This window comes from Oryx dammah, unplaced genomic scaffold (genome assembly GCF_014754425.2).
Source record: "Oryx dammah isolate SB20612 unplaced genomic scaffold, SCBI_Odam_1.1 HiC_scaffold_11232, whole genome shotgun sequence".
In the NCBI taxonomy this organism is placed as follows: Eukaryota; Metazoa; Chordata; class Mammalia; order Artiodactyla; family Bovidae; genus Oryx; species Oryx dammah.
In genome coordinates this window covers 5,851,991-5,874,746 of record NW_024080625.1, presented here as the reverse complement: position 1 = coordinate 5,874,746, position 22,756 = coordinate 5,851,991, and the positions used below count along the sequence as shown (strand labels likewise).

Genomic DNA, 22,756 nt, shown 5'->3' with positions numbered 1-22,756 from the left:
TATAACAAAAGCTGAGTGCTGAAGAACTGAATCTTTTGAACTGTGGTGTTGGAGAAGACTCTTGGGAGTTCCTTGGACTGCAAGGAGATCAAACCAGTCAATTCTAAAGGAAATCAGTCCTGAATATTCATGGGAAGGACTGATGCTGAAGCTGAAGTTCCAATAATTTGGCCACCTGATGTGAAGAACTGCCTGATTGGAAAAGATCCTGATGCTGGGAAAGATTGAAGGCAGGAGGAGAAGGGGACGACAGAGGATGAGATGTTTGGATGCCACTGACTGGATGGACATGAGTTTGAACAAGCTCTAGGAGTTCATGATGGACAAGGAAGCCTGGTGTGCTGCAGTCCATGGGGTTGCAGAGTCAGATATGACTGAGCGACTGAACTGAACTGAACTGATAGGAGATATATATATATATATAGATATATATATATCTAGGATATATACATAAATTATAGGTTATATATATATATATGCACATATATATATACACACATATAAGATATATGCATAGGATATAGGATATATATATATATGCACATAGGATATATATATATATATATGTGTGTGTGTATGTGTTAGAATATTTATTATAGAAATTGGTTCCTGAGATTTTGGAGGCCAGAAAATCCTATGCCATCTGTGAGCTGAAGAGCCAGGAAAGCCAGTGGTGTAATTCAGTCTGAATCTGAATACCAGGGAGTCAGAGAATCTGAAAGCCAGGGGTTCACTGATATAAGTTGAAAGGCCTGAGAACAGGGGGCTATGGTGTAAGTCCCAGTCCAAGTCCTGAAGGTCCAAGAAAGGAGCACCAATGTCCAAAAACAGAGGAAGATAAATGTCCCAACAGAAGTAAAAAATAAAGAAAATCACCTTTCTTCCACCTGATGGTCTATTCAAAGTTTCCATGGATTAGATGATGCCCATCAATAGAAGGGTTATCTTCTTTACTCAGTCTATCAATTCAAATACTAATCTGTTTTGGAAGCACACTCACAGACACACTCATAAATAATGTTTCATCAGGTATCTGTATTCCTTAGCCCAGTCAAGTTAGCACATAAAATTAGTCACTGCAAGGCTCACAACAATCTTGTGAGGGACACAGGGCTTATTATTTTCATTATTAGAATGAACAACTTGAAACAAGTCAGTGAACTATCATAACACTTAGTGGAAGCCACAGAGTTAATGATCAGTGAGTATTTAGTAAACGGAACATTGCTTTACATTGAGTTGAAAAAGCAGCTGAGTTGTTTTCCCATATGTAAAGAAGTACATCAGTGTGTGGTTATCAAAACTTTAAAAAGGAAACATTTAATAAATACTTGTAAAATATATAAACATTTTCCAAATCTTGTGATGAAAAATAAATGAGTCAGTGGATACACATTTTATTTTATTTATGATCAGAATCAGCTTTCACATAAAGAGGGATGTATAAGGGTAAGTGAAAGTGAAGTCATGCCCGACTCTTTGCAACCCCATGGATAGTAGCCTGCACCAAGCTCCTCCATCCATGGGATTTTCAAGGCAAGAGTACTGGAGTGGGTTGCCATTTCTTTCTCCAGGGAATATTTCCAACCCAGGGATCGAACCCAGGTCTCTCACATTGTAGACAGACGCTTTACTATCTGAGACACCAGGGAAGGGTATAAGATTGACACTAAATTGTGGCTCTAAAATGTTTCTTCCTAATTTTCAGATTTAATACATTAATCACCCCTCTTGTATACAATTTCCTCAATATTTTCAATTTTAGTGGACTAGACCAGTGAAAGTGTTAGTCACTCAGTCGTGTCCAACTCTATGAGGCCATGGACTATAGCCCACCAGACTCCTCTGTCCATGGAATTCTCAAGGCAAGGAGTGGGTTGCCATTCCCTTCTCCAGGGATCTTCCTGACCCAGGGATCGAACCAGGGTCTCCTGCATGGTAGGCAGATTATTTACCATCTGAGCCACCAGGGAATGGTTTAAAGGGAACAGGATTTTCATGTGTCAACATCATTCTCTCTCCAGCAGCAGAGTCTCCAATTTCAGAATCAGGGGCCACATATTGCATCCAAGATCCTTTGCACTGAAGGTTGGGCCTGGGTTTCCTGCTCTGACGTTTTGTCTCTCAAGGATATTGTGGATGTTCAGTATTTTCAGTCTTTTCTAAAGGGGATTGTCATTTTCCAAATGTAAGTGTCAGGGAAGGGAGAGGATTAAGAATAAAACGGCTTACTTTGACTGTAATACTAAATTGTTCTGTGCATGTCATGAATCTTCTCTGTGTCTGCTTCCCCATTGTTAAATGAAGAGTGCAAACTATTGAATGGCTATGGACACATGTGAACTGATGTTAATAAGAGTGCTCTGCAAGTTATTGTATATTTAATGTAGGTGAAGTATTGGTTGAATGCATTGACTAAATAAAATATCTTTCTACAAAAAATTCTAAAAATAGATGGTAAATTGTTTGTTGAAGTAAACCATCATTAATATTAATGAAGTAGACACAGGGCACACTGGCTAACAGCTTCGACTTTAGAATCGGACATACTGACATTTAGTGTGCATCTCAGCTCTGCCAGAGTGGGACACTGGATCCGTTATCAAGCACCTTCTGCTCCCCATTCTGGGAATACAGGAATGCCAAGATCATGGAGAAAATGCATGTTAACTGACTATCAGAAAGCGTATATTAAACTCCCAAAGATATAAGGTGAAAACTTGAGCATTTTCTCTGCTTTATATCAGTTAAGATAGAAATAAGGCATGTGTGGGAAGGGGAGGCATTTCTTCAGTGTATCCAGCTTTGTACTTGTAGACTTGAAAACAAAACAGAGAACCTATGAGTTTATTTGTCTATGCACCTTTGAAAATTATTAAATATCTTTATTCATTCTAGAATTAATTATTTCGAGATCTTAGTCATGCCTCTCTAGGACTAAAGATGAAAACTTAGAATCTTTTAAAATGTCATCTTCTATGTGAGGGTGGTAGAAAGGGTGTAGAAAAATTGAGTCATTACTAGGAATATGGTGAGGGAGCTGAATAAAGCAGGGAAAAGGCTAATAGAGTTTTGCCAAGAGAATGCACTGGTCATAGCAAACACCCTCTTCCAACAACATAAGAGAAGACTGGTTGAGAAGCTCTATACAGTCAGCAAAAACAAGACTGGGAGCTGAGTGTGATTCAGACCATGAACTCCTTACTGCAAAATTCATACTTAAATTGAAGAAAGTAGGGAAAGCCACTAGACCATTCAGATATGACCTAAATCAAATCCCTTACAATTATACAGTGGAAGTGACAAATAGATTTAAGGGACTAGATCTGATGGAAACAGTGCCTGATGAACTATGGATGGAAGTTTGTGACGTTGTACAGGAGACAGGGATCAAGACCATCCCCAAGAAAAAGAAATGCAAAAAAGTAAAATGGCTGTCTGAGAAGGCCTTACAAACCGCTGAGAAAAGAAGAAAAGTGAAAGGCAAAGGAGGAAAGGAAAGATATACCCATCTGAATGCAGAGTTCCAAAGAATAGCAAGGAGAGATAAGAAAGCCTTCCTCAGTGATCAGTGCAAAGAAATAGAGGAAAACAATAGAATGGGAAAAACTAGATTTCTCTTCAAGAAAATTAGAGATACCAAGGGAACATTTCATGCAAAGATGGGCTCGATAAAGGACAGAAATGGTATGACCCTGTCAGAAGCAGAAGGTATTAAGAAGAGGTGGTGAGAATACACAGAAGAACTGTACAAAAAAGATCTTCATGACCCAGATAATCACGATGGTGTGATCACTCACCTAGAGCCAGACATCCTGGAATGTGAAGTCAAGTGGGCCTTAGGAAGCATCACTATGAACAAAACTAGTGGATTTGATGGAATTCCAGCTGAGCTATTTTAAATCCTAAAAGATGATGCTGTGAAATTGCTGCACCCAATATGCCAGCAAATTTGGAAAACTTAGCAGTGGCCACGGGACTGGAAAAAGTCAGTTTTCATTCCAATCCCAAAGAAAGGCAGTGCCAAAGAATCCTCAAACTACCGCACAATTGTACTCATCTCACATGCTGAGAAAATAATGCTCAAAATTCTGCAAGCCAGGCTTCAACAATACATGAACCATGAACTTCCTTCCAGATGTTCAAGCTGGTTTTAGAAAAGGCAGAGGAACCAGAGATCAAATTGCCAACATCTGTTGGATCATTGAAAATGCAAGAGAGTTCCGGAAAAACATCTACTTCTGCTTTATTGACTATGCCAAAGCCTTTGACTGTGTGGATCACCACAAACTGTGGAAAATTCTTCAAGTGATGGGAATACCAGACCACCTGACCTGCCTCTTGAGGAATCTGTATGCAGGTCAGGAAGCAACAGTTAGAACTGGACATAGAACAGACTGGTTCCAAATAGGAAAAGGAGTACATCAAGGCTCTGTATTGTCACTCTGCTTATTTAACTTGTATGCAGAGTACATCATGAGAAATGATGGGCTGGATGAAGCACAAGCTGGAATCAAGATTTCCGGGAGAAATATCAATAACCTCAGATATGCAGATGACACCACCCTTATGGCAGAAAACAAAGAAGAACTAAAGAGCCTCTTGATGAAAGTGAAAAAGGAGATTTAAAATGTTGGCTTAAAGCTCAACATTCAGAAAAACTAAGATCATGGCATCCAGTCCCATCACTTCATGGGAAATAGATGGGGAAACAATGGAAACAGTGTCAGACTTTATTTTGGGGGGCTCCAAAATCACTGTAGGTGGTGACTGCAGACATGAAATTAAAAGACACTTGCTCCTTGGAAGAAAAGTTGTGAGCAACCTGCTGCTGCTAAGTCGCTTCAGTCGTGTCTGATTCTATGCAGCCCCACAGATGGCAGCCCACCAGGCTCCCCCATCCCTGGGATTCTCCAGGCAAAAACACTGGAGTGGGTTGCCATTTACTTCTCCAATGCATGAAAGTGAAAAGTGAAAGTGAAGTCACTCAGTCGTGTCCAACTCTAGCTACCCCATGGATGGCAGCCTACCAGGCTCCTCTGTCCATGGGATTTTCCAGGCAAAAGTACTGGAGTGGGGTGCCATTGCCTTCTCCATATGAGCAACCTAGACAGCTTATTAAATTTGCACCTCCAACATCTCCTGCATTACAGGTAGATTCTTTACCTCTGAGTCACTGGGAGGACCCAGACTCTACCATGCAGTCAAAACTTACAAAAGACACACACAAAAACAAGTAACAGCAATAAATACAACTAGCAGAAACAGACCCACACAAAGTTTAGTTTTTAAAATTTTCCATGTAGAACATAAAAATATATTTTCAAATAATGCATTCAAATAAATAAAGAAGAAATTGAAAATATAACTAAGGAATGAAAGAGTGGGTAATTTGAAAATTACCGAAACAGAACTTTTAGGAATAAAAATATATAATGATTGAAATGAAAATTTTAGTTGTTGAATTAAAGAGCATATTAAAGATAGATAATTATAATTATTAAAGTATAAAATACATCTGAAATATATTTTCCATAATGATGTACAGAGAAATAGAAAATATTTAAAAGAAAGTAAAAGACATGAAATAACAAGCTTTTATGTGCCTCTTATCAAAATTCCGGAAAGTGAAATAGGATGGATGAAGTAATATTTGAAGGAAAAAAAGGTTTTAATTTTCCCTAATGTTAAAATTATGAATTTTCAGCTTCCAAAATCACAACAAATTCAAAATTTCCATACCTAGACAAGTGAGAGTGAAAACATATATTATCAAAGGAAAAAAAATCCTTAGAAGTAACAAGAGAAGAAAACAAGTTATCTGAAATGACAGATTGATGATTTCTAACCAGCAACAAAGGAGTCCAGGAGAATATCTTCAATGTGCTAAGAGAAAATTAGAACAGCATGCATTTCAAAAATTGTTTTGTAGTGAAAGAACCAAGTAGAAACTTTCTGAAGAAGTAAAGCAAACTTTATCTTTGCAAACTCCTACTAAAGGAACTTCTCAAGGCAACATTATAATTAAGATGCATGAAAAATGATTTTTAAAAAAGGAAACAGATGCTAGAAGGGATATATGAACCAAAAAATGTTTAATATGCTTTTAAATATAAGCAAAAATGACTGTGAAAAAGTACCATAATGACTTATTTGTTAAAAAATAGGCAGGTGATAATAAAAGCCAAGTGAAACTAAGATTCTGAACAAATTAGCATGTAAGTGGGAAGGGGTGATCAGAGTTCAATCCCTGTAAGTTCATTGAATTGTTTGGGAGTAGAGTTGTGATATTGATTAACTAGATTTTACTTTTTTTCTGACTTTATTTTTTAATTTATTTTTAATTGGAGGATAATTGCTTTACAATGTTGTGTTGCTTTCTGCTGTACAACCGTGTGAATCAGCTGTAAGTATACATATATTCCCTCCCTCTTGAGCCTCCCTTCCCCAACCCCATCCCACCTTTAAGTCATCACAGAGCACAGAGCATGGAGCTGAATTTCCTATACAGCTGCTCCCCTCTACCTACTTATTTTACACATGATAGTGTATATATGTCAATGCAACTCTCAGTCCATCCCACTCTTTCCTTCTTCCACTGTGTCCACAAGTACATTTTCTACATATGTGTCTCTATCCCTGCCCTGCAAGTAGGTTTATCAGTGCCATTCTTCTAGATTCCATATACATGCATTAATACACAGTATTTGGTTTTCTTTTTCACTTACTGCTCTCTGTATATCAGGCTCTAGGTTCATCCACTTCAATATAACTGATTCAAATTCATTCCTTTTTGTGACTGAGTATTTTTGCGTACAGGGTAAACTTTCTAGGGTAAATTCTTAGTAAACAGAAATAAATACTATAGCATCCAAATCAATGGAGGAGAAAGAAATGAAATACAAATAAAAACTCAACCAATCTGAAAGATGCTTTCAAATTATGGTGCTAGAAAAGACTCCTGAGCATCTCTTGGAATGCAAGAAGATCACACAAGTCAAGCCTAAAGGAAATCAATCCTGAGTATTCATTGGAAGGACTGATTCTGAAACTAAAATTCCAATACTTTGAGATTTGACTCATTGGAAAAGACCCTGATGGTGGGAAAGATTGAAGGCAGAAGGAGAGGGAGGCCACAGAGGATGACATGGTTACATAATATCACCAACTGAATGGACGTGAATTTCTGCAAACTCCAGGAGATGGTAGAGGATAGAGCCTGGTGTGCCACAGTCCACAGGGTCAGAAAGAGTTGGACATGACTTAATGACTTAATGGACAACAATAACAATCTGAAAAAAGGCAAAAATGAAGGAAAAAAGAAAAGTTGAAGCAATAGAGGATAAAAGATGAAGTGGTAGAAATAAGTTATATTACTAAGGACAATTAGTTTTTAAAGGGCAAGATTCACAGATGAGGTTAAAGCAATTTTAAGCTATGTGCTGTGTATTAGTTTTCCGTTTCCGCACAAGTTATCACAAACTTTGCAGCTTAACCCAAAGTCATATTGCAGATTTCTGAAGGTAGACATCTACATGAGCTATACTGGGTTCTCTGGTTCAGATCTCACAAGTCTGAAATCAAAGTATTGACCATCCTTAGCTCTTACCTGGAAGAGGTGGGGAAGAATCCACTTCCCAGCTCATTGAATTTGTTGGCAGAATTCTTTAGATCCAACAGGCAAGGATCACTGAGAATCATTCTTAGAATTCTACCTTGCTATTGTTCAGTCGCTCAGTCGTGTCCAATTTTTGCGACCCCATGGACAGCAACACACCAGGCTTCCCTATCCATCATCTCTCAGAGCTTGCTCAACTCATGTCCATTGAGTCAGTGATGCCATCGAACCATCTTGTCCTCTGTCATTCTCTTGTCTTCCTGCCTTCAATCTTTCCCAGCATCATGATTTTTTGTAATGAGTCAGTTCTTCACATCAGGTGGCCAAAGTATTGGAGCTTCAGCTGCAGCATCAGTCCTTCCCCATGAATATTCAGGACTGATTTCCTTTAGGATTGACTGGATTGATCTCCTTGCAGTCCAAGGGACTCTCAGTTCAAAAGCTCAATTCATTTCAAAAGCATCAATTCTTTGGTGTCAGCCTTCTTTATGGTCCAACTCTTACATCCATACATGACTACTGGAAAAACCATAGCTTTGACTAGATGGACCTTTGTTGGCAAAGTAATATCTTTGCTTTTTCATATGCTGTCTAGGTTGGTCAAATCTTTTCTTCCATGGAACAAGTGTCTTTTAATTTCATGGCTGCAGTGATTTTGGAGCCCAAGAAAATAAAGTCTGTCCGTGTTTCCCCATCTATTTCCCATGAAGTGATGGGACCAGATGCCATGATCTTCATTTTTGGAATTTTGTGTTTTAAGCCAGCTTTTTCACTCTCCTCTTTTACTTTCATCAAGAGGCTCTTTAGTTCTTCTTCACTTTCTGCCATAAGGATGGTGTCATCTGCATATCTGAGGTTATTGATATTTCTCCCAGAAATCTTGATTCCAGCTTGTGCTTCATCCAGCCTAGCATTTCACATGATGCATTCTGCATATAAATTAAAGTAGGAGGGTGGCAATATACAGCCTTCACATACTCTTTTCCAAATTTGGAACCAGTCTGTTGTTCCATGTCTGGTTCTAACTGTTCCTTCCTGACCTGCATACAGGTTTCTCAGCACACAGGTGAGGTGGCCTGGTGTTCCTGTCTCTTTAAGAATTCTGTCTCCCACATGCTGTTTTCAAAACTCATGCCTCAAATATAAAGAAGGAGAAATTTTGAAAATAAAAGAATGGAAAATATGTACTAGGGAAACATTATCCAAACTAAAATTGATATAATTGCATCATATCAAGCTAAATGGATGTTTGGAAGGGAATATAAGGCATTTTAGGGTTGAGAAGAGTTACCACATTGTGATGAATAAAATGAATTCACCAGGAACGTGTAACAATTTTAAACTAATAGGTACCCTATAACATACCTTCAAAATTTATAAAGGAGAAATTGACAGAATTTAGTAACTGATACATCTACCATCATAATATCAATACATATATTTTAAAAAGAGATACTGAAAATGAATAAGTACTCAGTATTAAGAACTTATAGTGATTAAAAGCAGAAGAATCAGTTTTAAAAGATAAGGAAGAAATATATGAGCAGAGATTCATATAATAAAGACTAAGGTACTGTAAGAGAAGTTAAAGTAACCAAGAAAATCTTGAAAACCTAATAAAATTAAAAAATTTTAATGTGATTAATCAAAATTAAAAGAAAAAAAGCACAAATAAGCCATATGAAAAATGAAAAATAAATTAGCAATAGAGATACAGTGAATATTGAAGTATAACTATATGCTCTATTCTAGATAAATATCAGCAAATTGAATTTAAAAGGCCAGATATAAGAAAAGCACATTATATTATTCTGTTTATAAATGTACAATATAAATAACTAAACAATATTCTATTATATCTATGTTTACAACCAGATGATTTAAAACCACAAAGAAAAACAGGAAAATGGGAATTAAAAAATACAAAGTTTAGAACTGTGGTTACCCTAGGGTAATTTGAATAGGGATGAGTACACAGAGGGCTTAAAAGTCTTTGTTTTTATTCTGTTTTTTCCAAGGTAAGTAGTGGGAACATGCCATACTATTTATTTGTATTCTTAATGCCTTAATATATATAATATGCTCTTTGATATAAATACAATTTTTAATAATTTTAATTAAAACATTTTAAATATGTAGCTGCATGTGATATATTAACAACAGAAAACAGCTTGGTTAAAGGATACTTCCTGAGTTTAATTTTAAAATATGCCCTAAAACCAATATTTTACTTTTATTAGAAATGAAAATACTTAGTTTTACTTGTAGACAATGAATGTTGAAATAATAATCCTATTGCAAAGATACATATTTAGGTCACTGCTTTTGAATTCTGAGCTTGCTGTTATATCACCAAACATTTAGTCCATCTGTCTTCAGGCAACAATGGAGCATGGAAATAATGCTTGCTTAAACTTATAAGGTATGTTACTTTGTGGCTGCCTTACTTGATAATCTCTCAAATTTATGGAAAATATGGACGACCAACGACAACCTATGTCAGATGGTTAATATAAATTCATTTTCTTGGACTTACTATTTATTAACAATAGGAATGTTAAGTCAACTGAGGTCTGGAGATTTGTCACCTATCAGAGTTGACTGAAATATTTTGATAAATTTTGTGCAAGCAATATGGCAGGCTATTTAATGGTGCTGGGTTTGGGAGACTGAGCCAGCTCCATTGGTTCTCTCATTAGAACTAGCTTGTTGTAGACATATCATTCAGAAACTAGGATCCTGAGGTCCTTAACATGACTTTTATTTTCCCTTTGGGGAGATATTTGCTCTTTCTATGATATAAGGACTGTTGATGAATAATGATTCTTATAACTACATTTCTGAAAGCATCTTTTCTTTGTCTTTCTATTGGCCATCCATCATAGGTACAATTACAAAGCTATTGTAACATGGCCTATTTTGTATAATTAATTTCTCTAGTAACAATAATATCTATATTAAAAAAATAAGGAAAGTCTGGAAAATGAAAGCTACTTATTCCTTCAAGTCACAAAACAAAAATAAATTCTTAACCATGTAATATTCAGCTACTATCATTTAATAATTTAGCCACACATAAGGAATAGCATGTCAGAAGATAATGTAAATATTTTTTCTGTTGGCTTCTTGCTTAGAAAAACCAGTAGTAATTTTCATTCTTCCCATTTTTTTCTAAATTATAATTCAGTGTGGTATACAGCAAATTGTACTGGGGCACATCATATTTATTTTGCATCTGTTAACACACTGTTGGGAACTCTGCAGACCTTGCCTGGGAAGGTACTTTTAGATTGTGTCTATTTCTGTATTCAGGTTATTCAGGTATCTTTTTCTAAATGCTTCTATATTCTGAGACATGCCTAATTTCCTTACTTAATAATAAAACAGCCTGTGACTCATTGTAAATCAGTAGGGATCCAGCAATAAGGTGCAATACATCACAAAAGCAGTGCAGCTATCATTGGAGATAATAAGCAGGTGCATTAATATTCATGCTATATGAAATTCTGGTTGTGCTTCTAAAAAGCTGTAGAATACATTCCAGGTTTAATGTTCACCAATAGATGTTTGCCAGTGATTTTCAGATATTTCTTGTAGCAATTCATTCAAAGCATCACTAGGTAATTTAGAAAACTTTCATCCTTGGTTTCCATTTACTTAATTGTATACTCAGCTCATGTACCTCAGTGAGCATGCATAATCCTTCCTGGTTAGACTTTGGCTCTTTCTTTTTCTCAACTGGAAGTGCTGTTGTATAAGGCAGATTGTATGTGTGCATCTGTGTAGGTGGTATGGTGTGTGCGGTGGGGGTCAGATGGCAATGAAAGGGAGAAAACTACATGCATTCTCCTATACAGGACAGTATTTCCCTAGTGTCAAAGAAACACATTTGGACTTTGTTTCCATATGGAATGACCTATGAGGGAGGATAAGAAAATAATACTTTGCTATAAGTGATACAGAGATACCAATAAAACAGGAATACCACATAAAAATACACAGGCTGGGCACTGTGCACGTCCAGAGGCCACCACACACCACCCCCCAGAATTACACAGTGTAGCAACACCACAGATCACATGAAAGTGTACTCCTGTTCACTCTTTAGGGCAGATGATTAACACATGTCCTTATTTAATTTATCTATAAATAAATTTATAATAAACCAAACATATTATGCACATGGATAATGTTTAGTAGCATGCGTCTTAGACTAAATATCCTTCTTGTTTGAAATTGTTTTTGATTTTTTTATTTTTCCAGGCATTGATAAATTTATTTTTCCACCTCTTATGGAATCTTGACTATATATCTTCTGTGTCTTCCTAGCTTCCCAAGCAGTGAAGGGACAGGGTTGGGAAGAAAAGGAATATTCTACTGTCCAGAGAAGAGTGGATGGTGAGGCTTAAAAGTAGTCAGTAGTCAAACATCAAGCAAAAAAAAAAAAAAAAAAGAGTCCGACTCCTTACTCCAATTCTGATGATGGTGGGAGAAACTTGGGGATATATGGCTGCAGTATGAACAAGGACTTCCCATCAATCTTCTTAGAAACATAGAAGTAAAATGAACAATTTCAAGAAACACTGGAGCCTTGCTCCCCATCTTTTCCTCCTGTCCAGTTTAAGTGCTGACATTTCCTGGTTTCTGACCAATGACTTTTTACTCACTGTCATGTTCATGATATTCATAATGATAAGCAGCCTTTCCTCTTGGCCTGGGTATGTGAAGATTCACTCATTTTTATGTTGGCTTTAGCTATTGGTAAATCAGTGTGTCTTGAACCATAATTCTCTGGGCAACTAAAGCCCTCAAAAATAGTTCCTTCAATATTACAAATTGAAGAAACTTTGTAACTTCTCATCCTGTCCCTGAATGAACCACTGTAGAGAATTTCAAAGTACATGCCAAAATGTGGATTTGCTTGGTATTGAATATTTGGCATTAATTGACTACTCTTGCTTAGTAAGTTCCAAATACTGGCTCATAACTCCACCTGAAGAATTTTGTACAATTAATATATACAAATTAATATGTGTGATATACCTCAATCTAAATAAAAGCATCAGTAAAGTCAGGGAAAGAATATTGCAGCTCTAGTGGATAATTATTACATTACTGGTCATCTCAACTTACTTTCTTACTTGGACAAGGAAGTTAAAAAATGAACCAGCAAAAGACAAATCTTGGTCATAATAACAATTATACAAGGACATTTATTCAAGTGTTTAAGCAATAATTGGAGAAATCCATGAAGACCATCATATGCCGTGCCATATGCTGATAGCATATGTGCTGCTCGGTCACTTCGGTCGTGTCCAACTCTTTGTGAGCCCGTGGCTGTAGCCCGCCAGGCTCCTCTGTCTATGGGATTCTCTAGGGAAGAATACTGGAGTGGGCTGCCCTGCTCTCTTCTAGGGGATCGTCCCAACCCAGGGATCAAACCTGCCTCTCCTGCCTCTCCCACATTGCAGGAGGATGCTTTACCCAGTGAGCCACTTTGGAAGTCCCTGCTGATAGCATATTTTGCTCTACTTTTCATGACATGGGAAAACTACTGGAAAATGATTAGCATTATTACCTTTAAGAGATGAAAATTATTAATGCTCTTACAGAATGCTTATCATTCTATCAACTAAACACTTTTTCAGATTTCACTTATCTGATAAATATAGGTAGCCACATAACCTAATTAAAATTTTGTTACATATATATACTATACTGAATATAAAGCAAAGCTTTTCTTCAAAATAATCTCTCAGAAATTCTTAACCTGCTTTATGTTCAAATGACTATAAAATTGCCTATTATGTTTAATTATTTTATTTTGAATAAAGTTGTATTTGGGGAAGGCATTAATCTAAAACAATGTTAAATAAAAGTGAACTTTGAATGTTATTTAGGTCATCTGATAGATACTATTAAAAAGGATACAAGTATATCACAGATGTAGTAATTATTTTTGATGGTCTCAAAATTGCCAAAAATACATATCGTTGTAAAGAAACCTCTTAATAATCACTTTAAATAGTAATATAGAATTTTTATTTTAAGATAGGAGATATAGGCAATGAACTCAAAGTGTAGAGTATAAGTATCAAAGATTCTAACTTTATCTTAAAGAGGAGTAAATCAGATGCTTGATCTGTGATGGAGGGTTGCCAAATGTAGTGACAGTCAGCTATGTTTCAAGACAGTGCTAAGTGGAGATATGATGGCTACTGATCTCAGGCTCAGATGACAAAGGACAATTTTCCAAGGTAGGTGGTACTCCCTGAAAGGCCTGGAATAATGGTGATAGCTTACTTTGAACGGTGTCGCTGGATTTGTGGTCTCTGAAGAAGATTTAACAGTGGGACCAAAGACAGGTCTAAGTCAATCAGATCTTTGTGCACCAAAATTTTATCTCAAGTGACAGGACAGAGAAAGCTTCTGACATAGACACCAGAAGGGCGAAGAAAGAGTACCCACCCTCATTAGTTTAAACAGGGCCTTATATACTTCTCAACTGGCTGCTGAGAACAGATAAAAAGAATACCTCAAGGTTTGTAAAAATTCCACCAGATCCTTTCCCAGGACATACATCTGAGATAATTTTGGCACAAGATTAGCCAGGGAGAATGGGTTCTGGGTGAAAGTCTCTGGGTGAGATATACTGTTGCTGTGTAATCAGAGGGACAAGTCTTGAGAAACACTTTCCCAGGCAAGATTTGTTACAATTAAAATCATTAGCATAGAGCCTAAGAAAGGCATTTCTATGAGTAAAACATTGTGTTGTATAGTCATTAGTTTTGGACCTGAAGCAAGGCCAGTTCTTGGGCAAGATATATTGTGCACAAGGCTTAAGGAAAGCATAAGTGAGAATGTTCACTTCCTCCTTAAAGGCCTTGGACCACCTGCCTAAGCTTTAACTGTCTCCATGGGGATAGGTGTTTTGATTGGGAGAGGGCTCTGCCACCCATCAACGTGAGCCTCTTGCAGAATGCTAGTCTAGGAGCAACTCACATCATTCAGATGGCAATCCATTCCAAATGAGCCAGTATGAGAATTTTGTTATTAAGAATAAAAAGGAAAAAAATAACAAGAAAGTCCAATAATAGTTGAATCCTCCACCAGAAAAATGATACCACAAACCAGAGGAAAATTTTGATAAAAACATCTCAGTGAACTAATAAAATTAGAAGAATCATTTTCTTTATAAAATAAGATTTCAAAGCAAGACTTTAGAGGAAAAAAGAGTTTAGAGAGGATGCTGTAAGACAGTAGAAGAAATGAGAGACAAAAGGCTCAAGGAAAGATGCAGAAGAGAAAAAGTAGAGGAATAAAAGTCATATTGGAATCTCCAGAAACATTCATCAACACACCCAAAATCAAAGTACAGGATATGACTGAGGGAATAAAATTAAAAAGAGGTGTAGACATTGAAGACAGAAAAAGTAAAAGTATGCCTCAAAGACTTAATAGACTAAAGAAAGACTTGAATCTTTAGACTTAAAAGGCAAGTTGTGTCTAGAAAAGAGACAGACAACAAAAAACTTAGAAAAATTATTACACTTAAAAAAAAGATACTGTAGGCTTCCAAGCAATAAAAACAAATCCAATTCACTTGTAAAAAAAAAAAAGTGGGGGGGGGAATTCAGGCTCCAGTTTTCTGATATTTCTCCTTGGCACCACTCAATAGTGTTATGGTTGCAAAGAGTCAGACATGACTGAGCGACTGAACTGAGGGCTGGCCGATTCACATTGTTATATGGCAGAAATCAACACAATATCATAAACAGTTTTCCTCCAATGAAAAATGAATACAAATTAGTACTTCCATTGTGGCAGTAGATAAGAATCCACCTGTCAGTGCAGGGGCCATGGGTTTGATTGCAGTTCCAGGAAGATTCTGTATGCCGCAGAACAACTAAACACATTCACCGCAGCTACTCAGCCTGTGTTGTAGAGCCCACGAGCCACAAATACTGAGCCCATGTGCCCCAGCTACTGAAGCCTGCAGGCCCTGGAACCTGTGCTCCGCAACAAGAGAAGCCACTGCAATGAGAAGCCCAAGCACCTCAATGAAGAGTAAGCCCTCTCATTAGAGAACACCTGCGCAGAGCAATGAAGACTCAGCACAGCCTAATAAAATAAAATTTAACACATATGAATATTAAAAATAAGGAAACAATGCCCTCAGTTCTAAGGAAAACAATTGTGATTCAGTAACTTCATATTCCGCCTAATTACTGTGTGTGTTAGTAGCTCAGACATGTGCAACTCTTTGTGATCCCACGGACTGTAGCCTCCTAGACTTTGTTTAAGATCATGGCGTGTGGTTCTGACACTTCATGGCAAATAGATGGGGAAACAATGGAAACAGTAATAGACTTTATTTCCTTGGGCTCCAGAATCACTGTGGATGGTGACTGCAGCCATGAAATTAAAAGATGCTCCTTGGAAGAAAAGATTTGACCAACCTAGATGGTGTATTAAAAAGCAGAGGCATTACTTTGCTGACAATTGTCTTTTGTCAAAGCTATGGGTTTTCCAGTTGTCATGTATGGATGTGAGAGTTGGACCATAAAGAAAGGTGAGTGCCAAAGAGTTGATGCTTTTGAACTGTGGTGTTGGGAAGACTCTTCAGAGTCCCTTGGACTGCAAGGAGATCCAACCAGTCCCTCCTAAAGGAGATCAGTCCTGAATATTCATTGGAAGGACTGATACTGAAGCTGAAACTCCAATACTTTGGCCACCTGATACAAAGAACTCAGTCGTTGGAAAAGACCCTGTTGCTGGAAAAGATTGAAGGCAGGAGAATAAGGGGATGACAGAGGATGAGATGGTTGGATGACACCACTAACTTGATGTACATGAGTTTGAACAAGTTCCAGGGGTTGGTGATGGACAGAAAAGCCTGGCGTGCTGCAGTCAGTGGGGTCGCAGAGTTGGACACGACTGAGCAACTGAACTGAATTGGAGTGTAAAGAAAGAATTTGTGTGTAGGCTGCATTGTTATCATGAACCTCCCCAAAGAATGTATCGTAGAAAAAAGTTCAGGCATTGGATGTAGTGGAAAAACTCTAGCTATAGTGCTAGAAAAGATCACTGAGGCAATTTGTTTGCAGGACTAAGGTCCAAAAACTACATGGTTTCTGATTAGAGACCAGAGTGTAGATGTATTCCCAAACCATAACAACATAGAAATGATATATGATGTAAGAAAGTATAATATTCTGATGTTCTCATCTGTTTTAGATGAGGGGGAAAGATATCATTTAAGGATGATTAAAAAAATAGGGATTTAAGATATTTTGCAAATCAAAAAGTTAGTAGGAAAAATAAGATAATAAGTACAATAAGGTGATGGAGGGGGAGAAGGCAGAGGGAGAATAATCAACAAAAATATTTTATCAATGCTGTACTAAGGAGTAAATAACATTGAAAGAAATAATAAAATATATCTATTAAATGAAGTTTATTTTTTTATTTTTTTACTTTATAATATTGTATTGGTTTGCCATACATCATCATGAATCCACCATGGGTATACATGTGTTCCCCATCCTGAACCCCCCTCTCACCTCCCTCCCCATACCATCCACCTCTGGGTCATCCCAGTGCACCAGCCCCAAGCATCCTGTATCATGCGTCAAACCTGGACTGGCGATTTGTTTCATATATGATATTATACATGTTTCAATGCTATTCTCCCAAATCATCCCACCCTCTTCCTCTCCCACAGAGTCCAAAAGACTGTTCTATACATCTGTGTCTCTTTTGCTGTCTCGCATACAGCGTTATCATTACCATAAGATAATAATGAGAAAAAATAGAAACCTTTTATATTTCAGTAGTGTGTGTGTGTGTTTGCTCAGTAACTCGATCGTGTCCAGTGCTTTGCAGCCCCAATGGCTATAGCCCACCAAACTCCTCTGTCCTTGGAATTTTCCAGACAGGAATACTGGCGTGAGTAACCATTGCCTACTCCAGGGGATTTTCTCAACCTAGGGATTGAACCTGAATCTCTTGCATCACCTTCATTGGCAGGTAATTCTCTACCACTGTGCCACCTGGGAGACCATATTTCAGTAGAAGGCTCATAAGATATAGGAGAGAAAAATAAAGGAAGAAATTATTTAAATAGCTTTGCATGTTCTGTTGTATAATATTCAAGGTGTATGGTTAAACAGAGCAAAGTTTCAAATGAGAATGCAAAATTGTATGTGTAAGTTTGCTCATTAATACTGTTAACATATATGCTTAATAGAATAGCACTACATCCCTTAAATAATACTTCGCTGCATAATAGCTATATCAAGAGGGGCACTATGTAACTATAGTTATTGTTATTATGTTTTGATATTGTATCCTTAATAAATCAATATTTTCAGTAATATCACATGCTAAACATAAAACTGTATGTAGTACCTACATTTGGAGAAGGAAATGGCAACCCACTCCAGTATTCTTGCCTGGAAAACCCCATGGACAAGAGGAGTCTGGTGGGCTACAGTCCATAGTATTGCAAGAGTCAGACATGACTTGACTAAACCACCACCACCACATACATTTGAGTACCTGCATGTATAATTGGGCTAAGAAAATGAGACTGGGAAAGGTGGGGAATGTTAAAATGCAAATGAATGCTCAGTTACATTACATAAATCTTCTAGGAAACCATCTTAGATTGTTGCAGCCTTTGGTTGCTGACCTCCATTGCCTTACTTTTTAACAGTAATTCTAAACTATAACATTTTTAACATTATAGGATATTTTCATCATTTTCTAACACTTCAGTATATGATAGTCTTGTCTTTATGGAAGTGATGATTTGATTGTCAATCCCTTTGATTCCAAATCCAGTTATTCAACATAGTCACAGGAAGCAGAATGATTGGGTAGAAGTTCCAGATATCAACCACAAAACATCAATTATTACTGTTATAACACCTGTTAACATGTATTATGTGCCCTTAGATGAAGAACAGTGGCTCAGATGGTAAAGAATCTAATCTGCCTACAATGCAGGAGATCTGAGTTCAACGCCTGGGTCAGAAAGATCCCCTGGAGAAGGAAATGGCAACCCACCTGGTGAGCTATAGTGTATGGGGTCGCAAAGAGTTGGACATGATTGAGCGACTAACACTTAACACTGACTTTTAAAACTCAATATTCATCTACCTCTCTACAAAAGTAGAAATACAATACAGAAATTCATGAAACCAGAAGTTTTTTCTTTGAAAAGATCAATAAATATAATGAACTTTTAGCCTACACAGACTAAGATAAGAGAGAAAATTCAAATTACTAAAATCTAAATGAAAGTGGGGACATTACTATTGATTCAGGAAATAAAAAGGATTATAAGAGATTATTATGAACAATACACCAAAAAGTGGGGTAAATCTAGATGCAATGGAGAAATTCCTAGAAACACAAAACCTACCAAAACTACAGTATAAAGAAATAGATCTATAACTAGTAAGAAAATTGAATCAGTAATCAAAAATATCCTAACAAAAAGCCCCTGGACATAATGATTCCACTGGTGAAATCTACCAAACATTTAAAGAACTTAAAAAAAAAAAAAAAACTCGATATTCATGTTTCTGGTCAAATTGCACAATGAAAGTAAAAGTGAAAGTGTTAGTCACTCAGTAATGTCTGACTCTTTGCAACCCTGCACTGTAGCCTGCCAGGCTCCTCTGTCCATGGAATCCTAAGGCAAGCATACTGGAGTGGGTTGTCATTTATCAAACCTTACAATAAGCTTGTATTCTACTGAGTAAAACTACCTTCAAGGCATAATGCAATAAGGAACATAATGAAGTTCTAAATTTTATGCAAAGACCTAGTAAAGAGGAAAGGATAAGGGAACAATTGTGAAACTCAAAGAGTTAAACAAATATCTCTCAGCTGAGAAAGTCCCACAATTTCAAATTCTAATAATCTTCCTTAGAGAGAAGCATCGGCAAGTTTTGCATTGTATTTATATTACACAGCAACCTTTTTTTGCATTGTCTTCAGCAACCCCTTTCCTGCAACTTTTCCCACAAACACTGTCCTTGACCAACATAAGAAATGCATTTGATTTCTCTAATGCAGAAGGTAATTGGATTTTTTTTTATTGAATGCATCCCTTTAATGACTGTCTCTGCTCCTGCCAATTTAGCTGCAAGTGACCTGACATTGATCTGATGATATGACTTTAAAAAGAGTTGGAGCTGGGGGTGAAAAAGACCAGCTGTCTAGCATCAGAAAAATGTTCTTTGCCTCATCTTGCCATTTTCCTGAAAAAAGCCTTTATCCTTGAATGTCATTTTTACAAAACATGCTGCTGTAATAATTGGTATATAGCAGCGGATTGCCTCCTTCTAGAAAATATAATAAGTATTTCCCAGAAAGTGCCCTGGAGAAAACATTGAAAATTGAATAAAATCCACCCAGTAATCATTCTGTACCTTGAAAATATTTATTACCATGCAGCCACTTTCTGAAACAGGATAAATATTGCTGAACAGAATTAATTAAATCTGTTACAAAACTGGTGAAACATGAAATATTTATTTAAGTATTTATTTACTTAACCTTGAGGTTTTGTAAAAAATAAAATTTGACAAGAGAATTGTTATTCAAGACGGTTATGAAGGAATAGTGGATGAAGTCATTATATTCGGAAGAATAGCAATTCTTTCCTCAAGGGGAGTTATGATATAAAACTTTTTATGCCCAAGAATATATGGAATTTAAATGTCTCTGCTTTTGTCTTTACTCGTTTTCTTGTAAGCATGTAACTCACTTGATTCATGGTTCGCTTTTATTCTATCATCTTCCCTTTGCTCATTCTGTTAAATATCATGAATCTTTTTTTGATTGAGGATACATACAATCTATAGGCAGTCTGAGTGAGAAAATAAAATCTTGTAATTGTAAAGTGTCATGAAGAAAATAAATAATAAAGTCATTAATAAATAAGTTTCCTTTAAAAGTAGATGAAACCAATGTTTTTCCTTTTGATTTCATAATATTACTTGCATTCACAATTACCAAAGTCATTAACAATTTAAAGAAATAAACTGAAAGTTTATATTAAGACTACTTATACTTGAATCTTCAGATTCAGTAGTAAAACCATATCACACACAAAGTTGGTGTAAGCCCTGAGTTAAGACAAAGGTATAATAAATTCACAGTGTTACTCAGTGATGGTCCATGAACTTGCTTTGGTTCTCATCAACCAAGAGAAGCTTGGGAGTTCTATCCAAGAAGTGATGTTGAAAAGAGAGTATAAAGAAGAAATGAGTGAATATTTCCTGGAGACTGGGCTCCTCACCCTCTGTTCTGATTTCATCTTAATCACTAGCATGCCAGTGAGTGTTTTTAGAGACCATTTCTTAGATGTTGAATAGCACATCAAAAGGGCTTGCCTGAGAACTGGTGTGCCTTCCACGGAAATTCCAGTAATATTCAAGGGGTCACTGATCCAGAAGACATCCCCCCTCTACCCAGTCAAAATCTTTCATCATAAATGATTAAATCTCACTCATTCCATCCCAGTCAGATCATTGTTGGAAGTCACACTTAAATGTAATGTTAACACTTTAAAAGAGCATGAAGAAGTATATTTTAATGGATGATGAAAATGTTTCCTTACTCAATTCAGTATATCTCATCCTATATAGTTTCTTAATTCTGAATTTGTTTTGTTTGAATTTGAACTCTTATCAATTAAATATATAATTAATGAAATATTATTCTCTTAAAAGGAAGGTATATTTTGTGAAAAAAGGAACATGTGTGTGTACATACACAAATACGTTTTCTTTTATTAGAAAAAAGTATATTCCCCATCTCTATCAGCTTTTAAAAAATACTTTTGTAATAGGTTATTTACTTATAATTATTTTTAATATGGCTGAAAACTATTAATATGAGATGTAGCCAGTGAGCAGTTTACTTTGTTAATGCATTTTTGTGCTTTTTAAAATTGAGTATAGTTGATTTACAGTATTATATTAGTTTCAAGTGTACAACATAATTCAGTATTTTATAATTATACTCTATTTAAAGTTATTATTAAATATTGACTATATTCCCCGTGTTGTACAATATATCATTTTAGCTTATTTATTTTATATATAGGAATTTGTACCTGTTAACCTCTTACCCCTATCTTGCTGTTAATGCATTTGTAAAAACAAGCATGCATTTGTATCAATTCATTTCCTTGTATCTTCTTTGAGCAAATATTTTGAAGTCCTTTACGTAAAAGATTCTTAGACATTAAAAGGGAAACAAAGACAAATCTTCACCTTCAAGAATTTTAAAATGTAGAGAAGAGAGGGGAAATAATACATAAATGAGTAAGATAGAAGGTGGAAAGAGATATGTGACATAAGAAGGATGACTACAGGACCACAGTTGGAAGGAACCGGGAAAAACATCACTGTGGTGATGTGACTTTACCCAAGATGTCAGGATCTGTGGATGTGAGAAAAAGAGGTAGAACATTTTTGAGAAAACGCTGGATAATTATAATAAATGTGCCATAAAAGGGTTCAAGTCATGGGACTTCTCTGGTGGTCCATTTTTTAAAAATCCACCTGCCAAAGCAGGACATGTGGGTTTGGTCCTTGATCTGGGAACTAAGATCCTACATGCCTCGGGGCAACTAGCCCATGTGCCACAACTAGAGAAGAGCCTACATGCCACAACGAAAGATCACACGTGCTGCTACTAACACCTGATGCAGCGAAATAAATAAATAAATATATTTGTTAAAGGGTTCGTACCATTGAAAGGGAAAAGGGAGAAAAAAGAAGTCACTATTTTGACTAGTAGTATAGGTAAAAATCTCAACACATCAGGAAATATTTGAATTTTGGAGTTTCTGATTTAGAAACATTTTAAAAGAATATGGCATTTAATTTAAATATTATGTTTTTGTTTCTATGGAGAAGTTAACAGTATCTTAAGATGCTTCCTTATATAAGATCATCTTGATGGATGTTTTTATTTATTTATTTTATTTATTTTTTACTTTACAATATTGTATTGGTTTTGCCATACATCAACATGAATCTGCCATGGGTATACACGTGTTCCCAATCCTGAACCCCCCTCCCACCTCCCTCCCCATACCATCCCTCTGGGTCA

At 36.3% G+C, this 22,756-nt stretch overlaps 1 protein-coding gene across 1 annotated transcript in view; it reads left to right on the top strand.

Annotated features, from left to right (window-relative positions):
• The window catches only part of LOC120861260 (transmembrane protein 117), a 584,735-nt gene that overhangs the window by 354,143 nt on the left and 207,836 nt on the right, over positions 1-22,756 (top strand). The gene's annotated exons all lie outside the window — the stretch shown is intronic.